The sequence below is a fragment of the Gekko japonicus genome, unplaced genomic scaffold (genome assembly GCF_001447785.1).
Source record: "Gekko japonicus isolate JY-2015 unplaced genomic scaffold, Gekko_japonicus_V1.1 scaffold1806, whole genome shotgun sequence".
In the NCBI taxonomy this organism is placed as follows: Eukaryota; Metazoa; Chordata; class Lepidosauria; order Squamata; family Gekkonidae; genus Gekko; species Gekko japonicus.
This window is the reverse complement of record NW_015176506.1, coordinates 305,455-315,716: the sequence shown is the minus strand read 5'-3', so window position 1 is coordinate 315,716 and position 10,262 is coordinate 305,455.

The window sequence follows — 10,262 nt, the reverse complement described above, 5'->3', positions numbered from 1 at the left end:
GAGGAGGGGGGAAAGTGATTTCAGGGAAGCATAATAATTACCATTCTTGGAGACGTCTACAGATGCAGCAAAACAACAAGCATTTCAAGAGAGAAGAGACCCCAACAAAATCAGGATGTATGTGGAAGATCCAAGGCTCACATACACTGCACTGGTGGTTGGGTGCTCTTGATATAGAGTAAAATGCACCCTGGGGCAAGCTGATGCATTTGCCCCAAAAACAACTTGATGGGTTTTCCTAAGGTGGACAAAAGGTGGGGGAAAAGCTTGATGACCCAGCAAATGTTGGATGGGAAAGCTAATGGGTTTGGTGAATAGAACTAAAAGTTTCAGTTGGGGTAGCCATGTTGGTCTGAAACAGCAGAACAAAGTCTGAGTCCAATGGCACCTTTAAGACCAAGAAACTTTTATTCACGGTATAAGTTTTGTGTGCAAGCATACTTCATCAGATAAATTTAAATTAAATTAAATTTTGATTAAGTGGTGCTTAATTAGGGTAAGTGGGTGCAGAGGAAGTAAGGTTGGACTTGATGAGATTAATCCAGGGTGACTCAATAGTTCCTGATGGACCCATTGTCCCATAGTTATGCATCTCTCCGGGGGTGTGTGAAGGGGGCAGTAGAAAGACAGCTGCTCTTACTTATCTTCGAAAATACTTCCACAGGCTTGTTCCTGATTAGTATTCATTTTGTTTTATTTTGTGCCATGCACTCTCCTATATATGTGATTTTTGAGATGCCATCTTAAGAAGGGTGTTTCTGCCTTTCTAAGCTATAAACCTGCCCCTCAACAAGAGCCTCTATGCCCTGCTATTAAATCTGTAGGACAATTGGTTGGCTACTGTGTGAAACGGTGCTGGAGTATATGGGCCACTGGTCTGATCCAGCAGGGCTCTTTGTAGGTTCTTATGCTCATATTTGGTTTATTTATTAGAATGATACATACTACCCTATGTATGCATAGCCACCTGCATATTCTTTGTCTTAAGAAATACAAGTTTTCAATGCTTGGCGTTTCTGACAACCACTCTCCATTTTCTGTGCATTTGTACATCAGCAGAGGGCTTGTTATCCTTTTGTTGATTGGTTTTGCCCATGACCTTCCAGACAGGGTGCTGTTAATCCTGCTGGATGTAAAGTGAGTAGAACCTCATTTACTGTCTCTTTCCTGTCTCAATTGTTTGCTCTACAAATACATTTATTTCATTGCCTTGAAAGTGTGGCAAAGCCTACTGGTAGAAAGTGCTTTTTGATTGCCAGGTGCGCTGTCTTCTAGCACCCTCTAATTATGGGCAAACCTCTTGGTTTTGAAATTGCCTTGAAAGGCCATGATCTACTGGTGGAAAAATATATATCTTATTATTCAAGGCCTTCATTGTAACCAGATGGAGTGGCTAGGCACAGCAGAAAAGGAAAGGGGGGGGAAGCTTGTACTTGAGTGTATCTGTTCAGACCTGCCGCTCCCCCCCCCCCTGTTTCATTGCTAACAGGCTCCAGCTGTGAAGAGGAGCAGATGCATGTACAAATGAGGCTTTTACTGCACTTCCTTTATCCAATGGATTTTTCTCATCAATGCTTTTTTGAGGTCCTTGGTTACCTAACTGGTGCTTTTTGATAAAACATTTCAAAGGAATCTCACAGCAATCCTTTAGTGGGGATATAATGTTGTTTTCAATTCATGTTTCTAGGGAGAGTGGTGGAGAAATGACTCCATGGTGTGAATTTTCTCTTAATGAAGCTGACTGGTTTCTATGGCAATATTGGCTGTCCTATCCATCTCGATTTCCTCTTCTCCTTCTCTTCCCCTTTCCTTAAATCTCAGATGGATTAGTCAGGCAATAGCTTAAAATGAAATTAACAAGTACACATCTCTTTCCCCCCAACACCAGCACACTGATCTATGTGTTTACTAAACACACTGATTCTTCTCTCAGGGCACTGTGTCAGTCTGGGAATATCGACTGGCCTTCACCAACACTGCCGTGTTCTCCCTCCCTTCCGCCCCTCCTCCTCCTAAGCACGTGATGGGTATGAAGAAACATTTCTAGCTTATGTTAGCAGAGGGGCTCTTGCACAAACTGTATTGCCATTCTATTTACAAGAGTCTCTAAAAATAGCAAAGATCTAAGGAGGTTTAAGGTTGGAGAAGAACTGAGGTAGGATTTTTTTAAAAAAAGTTAACTATTACAGGAATAAAGGCTAGGGGTAGGGAAAGTGCTGGACTACAATTCTGGGCCACTTTGTTTAAAAAAAGACCATCCTTTCTTCTCTTTTCATGGGCTGCAGCTACGTTTGCTAACTCCTGGGGATTTGGGGTAGTGCTTGAGGAGGGGAGAATTTGAGGAGGGATTTCACCTAGAATCTATGGTATATAATAGAGATTGTGAAGCGGCACTTTTCTGAAGTCAACCATCCTTTCCTGAGGCCTTATTAGTTTCTAATTGTTTAATTAAATCTGCTTCCTCTGTGATAGACATACAGGATTCTGAAGTATCTAGATACTGATGATCTACCCTAGAATAATGTATTCCCTCCAAATATTTCCTAATAGCCAGGACACTTGAAAAGAGAGCTTCTAGAGGCAGCAAAAAGACCAGCAGCTACATTAAAAAAACAACAACTAGAAAAGCGAATTTTCCTTTAGCAGAATGATAATAATAATTGTCATTAGAGCCCTTGTAGCAGTGCCTAGAGGGGCTGCGGTGGCTCAGTGTTTAAGACACTGAACTGCAGGCCAGAAGGTTGGTAGTTCAGCAGCTCGAGACCCGAGTGCCGCATGACGGAGTGTGCTCCCGTCTCTGGTCCCAGCTCCTGCCAACCTAGCAGTTCGAAAGCAAGAAATTGCAAGTACATAAATACGCTTCGGTGGGAAGGTAACAGCGTTCTGTGCACATCGACATCTAGTCATGCCGGCCACATGACCACAGAAATGTGTTCAGACAGCACTGGCTCTTCAGCTTGGAAACGGAAATGAGCACCACCCCCTAGAGTTGGATTCGACTGGCTTTCAAGCAAGGGAAACCTTTACTAGCAGTGCCTAGAAGTCTCAAGAAACCCCTGAATACTCTGAACATTGAGCAAATAGCACCATTTCAGCTCCAGAAGACAGTGTTGCTTGGAACAGCAAGAATCCTGTGAAGATACATCTGCAATTCTGAAGAACTTGGCTAGATATCAAATTGCAGAACACCATCTACCAGTCAAATATCTGACTGTGGCCTATTCTGCATTTAGCATTTGCTCCGTTGTTTTACCAAACCCACACTGTAACAGAAAAAGATGCAGCTCAAAACCACATTCAAATACCCCGGGCCAATGCTGTACAGACGCAGAGTCACCCCTGAGTGGCCATAAAACGGTCATAAATCTATGTAGACAGCTACCATAAAACCGAGAGACCAAAGGAAGTGAAACCAGCATGCAGTCTGGATACTGCCATAAAATCCAACAGTCAAAGTGAAAGTGGGATGCAATGTAGAGGGGAATTTCTGTTCCATCATGGGTTTCGTAAAACAATAGAGCAAATGCTAGATGCAGAACGGGCCTATGACAATTCATCACCATCATCATATAGTGGTTTCTGAACATTTAAAGTATTTCCATTTCTGAAATCCTGACAACAGCCTGGAAGTACTGCTAGGGAGCTGTGGCTTGCTTGTAGTCACCAGTGAGCTCACTAGGATTTGAGCTGGGAGCTCTCCTGCTGGCATACTCTTAGTTACTGCACTATACCAGCTCTCATAATGCTTAGGATTGCTTAGCATGCTGGGCCCCTCTAAAAACTGAAAATTGTTGTCCAGCACTATCTAGTACTCTACAGCTCATTGGGCTTGAATGATCTATTTACCCATTTCCCAATGAGAAATGAAAATAGTGAAAACTAATTACTCTTATTTTGCCCAAAGCCCCTTAATATCAGTTAATGTTACTAGTTCAATTGACAAAGGCTTTTCACTGAGACAACGGAGACTGCTGCCTGCCAGAGTACACAATACCAGGCTATACATCAGGTCCCCACCACCTGTGTCCCGACTAGGGCTGCCAGTCTCCAGGTGGGATCTGGAGATCTCCTGGTATTACAACGGATCTCCAGATGATAGAGATCAGTTCCCCTGGAGAAAATGGCTGCTTTGGAGGGTGGATTCAATGTCATTGTAGCCTGCTGAGGTCAGGCTCCACCCCCCAAAAAAAATCTCCAAGCATTTCCCAGTCCAGAGCTGGCAACCCTAGGACTCCTGACAGATACTTCAGCATAAGAAAACTACTTATATCCTTCTGATGCAAAATACAGGAGGCAACAAATTTCCAAGTCAAGCTTCTTCATATATATTAGGACCAGGTAAACTAGTCAGGAATATTTTTCTGCCTGGCAAGGGTTTGATAGCATTCTCTTTTGCTGTAACGTAACCAATTGGCATCTGGCCACCTGCCTATTTCCAGAGCAGTTTCTAGTCACCTGCCATGTGTGATTAATAGTGAGGATGTTTGTTCATTTTAATATCATCATATGAAATCTTTTACAACCTGGTTATTTGGGTGTTTTATGATGATTGCCGGAGTATAGAACAAACTAATAATGAATAATGTTCAACCCCCTCATTGAAACATGGTTTTTCTGATCTAGCAGTAAGATATATTGTGGGGAGCTGGAAGGATATACAAATAAATAGGGCAATTCATTGATCCAACGGTGTATGATTTATTCATGGCTGGGTTCCCCCCCCCCATTTGTGCTGTGAAGTCAGATATCAAGTCTCATGCTTTTACAATGATGACAACCAATATTTGATTTTCTACCATAAACATATCTAGATGGAATAATCCATCTGAATTTCCCTCCATGGCCCACCCATTGTACTTTAGTTTGTTTTCCTTGTTTAAGAGATCAAAGTACAGATTATGCATAATTTACAGGTTTTCACAATGTGAAGAACATGCTTTTGAAGCCGATGCTGTATACCTCCAGAATTTTGAATTTGGATGTATACAGACATCTCTCAGACCATTCCAGCTGTTCTCCAGAAACACATGTATAGAAAGGCAAAACAATATCACTTTGTTGCTCTTGTAAAGGTGAACTGGAATGATAAATATCACCAAAATGACCTTTCCCCCTTTTCCACTGCTGTCCCCATCTCTCCCTTTCTACCGCATCCCAATCTGCAGCATGTGCTTACCTTTACAGATGACAAGAGCACGTGTTGCACAGGACGCTGAACCAACAGGTCATTTACATTACAAAGCAAGTGAGCTCACTTGTATGTGTAGGTGACCTTTGTAGCTAGATCTAATGGGAAAGAAGCCATAATGCTGGTTATAATTCTCTGAAACGTTCAGCTAATGCAGAAAGAAGTGTTCTGCCTACTAAGTGATGGGCTTGTTTAATAGGACAAATGAAGAATTTACACTCATTTCAAGAATGGCTGCAGCAGACTGAGATTCACTGCTCAAGGTTGATGTATCATAGAGCTTTTACTGGAGGAAAGGAAAGGAAAGGAACTGAGCTCTGTAGTCCAGAGATCAGTTGTAATTCCAGGAGAACTCCAGACTTCAGTTTGATGTTGGTTCCCTATGCCTTGGTCTTAATACTGCTTGTAATGAAGTGTAACAGTTCACTAAAGTTACAAAGACAAAAGTGTACTAGTCTGTTTTGTTTGTCCTTGAAATGGGAGTACCAAAAGGGTATACCTCTCAGCTATCTATATTTGGCTGCTCTAGTAATGAAGACCGAAATAGATCAGGCATATGTGCAATGATCTTTGCTGGATTAGGTGCATGTGTGCATATCTTACTAGATAGGAGTGGATCCTGTGGTTCCATTGTGCTAAACTGGATTCTATGATTCTCTTCTAAGGCCCATTCTGCATCTAGCATTTGCTCCGCTGTTTTACCAAACCCACGTTGGAACAGAACTTCCCCTCTACATTGCATGCCACTTTCACTTTCTTTGATTGTTGGATTTTATAGTAGCCTCCACACTGCATGCCAATCTCACTTCCTTTGATCTCTTGATTTTTATGGTACTGTCTGCATAGATTTATGGCAATTTTATGACTGCTCAGGGGTGACTCTGCAGTCAGTATAGCATTGGCCCGGGGTATTGGAATGTGGTTTTGAGCTGCAACTTTTTCTGTTCCAGTGTGGGTTTGGCAAAACAACAGAGTGAATGCTAGATGTAGAATGGGCCTAAGTTTTCCTTCAAGATAGTAAAACTTCTTCCATTGCAGAACAACTTTTTCTGATGGAGAAAGGAAGTTGAAGGAAGTCTTTCTCTCATGTAGGAAAATTTGGCAGAATGGTAAAATAGGATCCAACCCATAGTCTTTATGGGGACTTTTGATTATAATAATTACTGCTTCTTGGCCTTTTGGCTAAGATCATGTGTAGTGATAATAATTACCTGTTTGAGGGAGATGCCTAGGTTGAGCTGAGGTCTCTCCATTCCTTCCCCTGTACTCTCAATAAGTGACCATTAAGCAAACCACATGATTTTTTTTGCAGGTGCTTATATATTCTCATGCACTAGTGTGTGCATATTCCCTTGTGAATTAAGAATTGTAGATTAGGACTAACACCTCTTAACAGGTAGGGCAAGAAGTCAGTGAGACTTTCATAGCATCAGCCAATTGCAGTCAGTCACCAACCACCCCTTCTTCTTTAACTAGGATTCTACCTCAGTGATCTATAGTGTGCACTAACAGTGAGTAGTATCAAGGTGCCCCATGCATTTATATTGTTAAATATACCATTAGTTGAATTGGTGTTAAAATTGTAGTGGCAGATCAGTCAATCCTAAAAGTAATCAACCCTGACTGTTCCCTGGAAGGCCAGATACTGAAGCTGAAGCTGAAATACTTTGGCCACCAAATGAGAAGGGAACACTCACTGGAGAAGACCCTGATGCTGGGAAAGATTGAAGGTCAAAGAAGACGGGGACGGCAAAGGATGAGATGGTTAGACAGTGTCATAGATGCAACGAACATGAAATTGAGCCAACTTCAGAGGACGGCGGAAGACAGGAGGGCCTGGCGGGAGCTGGTCCATGGGGTCGCGAAGAGGCGGACTCGACTGTGCGACTGAACAACAACAAAAATTATTTTGTACCTTTGGAAATGAAGCCTTTACAACAATTTAACACTGGGATACACTCCCAGATACTGATAGTATATTGGATTAGTAGCCAGCCCTTCTTCTCAGAGCTCAATGCAGCATACATGAGGCTGTCCCAGTTATTCTCCCAGTTATTGGTGTGAGTGAAAATGCGTTGGCAAAGCCACCCATTTCTATAACCCTCCTCGTTAAGCAGAGAACTCAGTTTTCTAAGTCCAAGTCTAGCACTCCCATCTTTGATGCCATGCTGGCTCATTTAACAGATGTGGCTGTAAAATCGTTCTTCAATGCAATTTAAAAAAACACACAGAGAGAAGCTGTGACTCAATTTTCTACCTGTCTTTTTCAGAGAATGACACTGACAATTTTATTTCTACAGTAATTGTGTAGTTGGATTTTTTTAAACTAGATGAATTATTGCAATTAGTCTTGCTTCTTAGGGCTCTCAGCTAAACCAACATAAAAGAGACGGTTGATATTGCCATGCAAATGTTTATATGGAGAGGAATGAACGCAGGTCTCAGAGGAGCAGCTCATGAGCAAGACGATAGGCTAAACTGCAGCTTCTATCAGCTCAAGATTTGCAATAGCTCAGTTGTCTAAGGACAACTTGCCCAGATAATTTCTCCTCTCACAGATATGATCCAGGCCTTAATAATAAAAGCAATAGCTGTTTTCATCCATCTCCAGTAGACATTTTCCCCCTTTCAGGTTCACATAATAAATGATCTTTGTCTCTCCCCCAGTAGTTCTTCTTTGCCACTTGCTACTCACTACTTTAAATGCATGTACTATCTTCCATAAGGAAAGGGAATACCTTGTTTAAAAATTGGGGAGAACAAAAGCACAACATGGGCATACTTCCTTTGTTACTAATTTTGAGGAATGGGGGAAAGGAAAATTATTTCACCTACAATTGTTTTTTGGGGGTGCAGCAGACTTTAATTTAGAAAACTGACTGGAATGTTGCTGGAGAGATTTAGTCATTGCATAAAACATCACATGCCAAACCTCTCCCAGGCTGTGGTCACACACACTAAACAATCCACTTTCAGTGCACTTTCCAACTGGATTTTACTATGTGAACTGGCAAAATACAGTTGGAAATTGCATTGAAAGTGGATTATTCAGCATGTGTGACCGCAGCCCCAGAAGCTATTAAACTATAACTATTAAACACATGTCGATCTCACTGGAGACCAGGGTTGGGGTGAAGAAAATGGCTACACCTGAGACACCTGCAATCTGAGAAACAGATGAGGAACCAGGTGTACTCATTGATATTACCTAAAGAGACTGTCCATACAGAGAGGAGAAGCTGTGAAAACAGCCACTATACAAACAAGGGTGGGAGGATGACCAGTGTGGTTTAGAAAAATCATGTTTGTCACGGGTGACATATTTTAAAAATTCAGGAAGGTTTAAATGTCATTATAACACCAACTTCTGCCATGCTCAATAATAAATTCTCATTTTCTTGTTTTTGTGCTGTTGAATCACAAAGGAAATGGGGAAGCTGTAGAACAGGCACCTTGCAAAAGCACACGTCTCTGGCATTGGAGCAGCTCTCTACCATGTACATGACCAGTTCATACAAGGCACCAGTCTGAGTGGAAGTGATGGCACCTATCTATAATAGATTAGTTATGAATGCAATGTGGATACACTTTCCCTGCCAAATTTGACACTGATGTTCTTAGATAATCTCATCATAGAAGCAAGAAAAAACAGTGCAGCAATAGGCAGGACCTATTTATCGTTGTTGTCTGGCTTTAGCGTAAGCCATTCTGGGCTAAAGAATGAATATTTAAATAAGCAACATGAGTGGCCCTCCACACACCCTGTGCTGCTACCATCAGTCTCCCTCCATGTGTGGCAGGGATATCCCAGGTACCTATGCAGGACAGGTAAAAACAGTGAGTGTAGTGTATTATTTGGGAACGCCTGATTCTGTTTGTCAAAGCTAAATGAATGTGGATCTGGTTGGTGTTGGAAGTAGGTAGGAGTCCACTAGGGGCCTCATGTTTGCTGCTGTAAGATCTCTGAAAGAAGATCAGCCCATCTGTCAATTGCAGTCAGGACATTAAGCTTCCATTGCATCGGATGAAAATGACAAAAGGGTAGGGATAGAGTCTTTATTCCTGTAACCTCCAGGCATAAGATCCTCTGCCTGCTATTGTGAGGAAGCATTCTTTACCCACCTTTACGCGAGGGCTGCAACTTTTGAACATTTCAATTTGTGCTATTTTCAGTGTGTCAAAAATGTTTTACACCAACATTCGTCAGTCTGGCATCCATGGGTGCCACAGTGCCTACCCCTGGATTTCCCTGGCATCCATTTGCTTCTTCCCCAGAGTCAGTCCTGACTTTTCTCCACCTCACTGTAGCAGAGAACCCAGGAGGCTTAGCCTGCAGCTCCCCAACAGTTTGCAGGTGGCCACAGCACCCATGGCCGCATTTTGTGATTACACCCCATGGCAACTTTTGTGTGGTCATGTGCACTCCCCATCTTCAAAACTCCAAAAGCATCCACAGGTTAAAAAAGATCAGGGATTCCTTGATTTAAATCAACAAATTGGACCCTGTTTAAAAGAAGGTATTGCTATGGATGCTGCAGGGACACTTATCTCAGTCTCTCTTCCAGCCTCCCCTGATATGACCTCTTAAGCTGGGCAGGATATTTCAGCTATCCATACATATGAGACTGATATCACAGCCCCATGGTAAAGCAATCAGTGCAAAAGAAGCTAACCATAAGGCCTCCATGTCTCCCTGCCAACCCTCAAAACAGCCTATATGCTACCCTGCTCTTCTGCCATTTCTCTCATAAAGGAAGCATTTTATTTAAACTTTTTGTCATTAATACAATTAATACTTCCATGCATCTGAAAGCTGACAGGAAAATGAAACACTGTAAGTCAGAAGGGCTTTCTGTTTTCTAATTTTAAACAAGGTTGCAGTGTCTAGCCTGCTTTTTGTCTTGCTGAGGCCTGCTGTGAAAAAAGAAATCCATGTGGAGAACTTTCTCTGACCTGAAATGTTTGGTGACATTCATGCTTGAGCAAAAATACTTGCTTCCCAACTGTTTCTCCAGGTGTTCCAATCTCAAATGTGTTCATAAACACTAAGAAGTCATATTAAACAATGACTAAG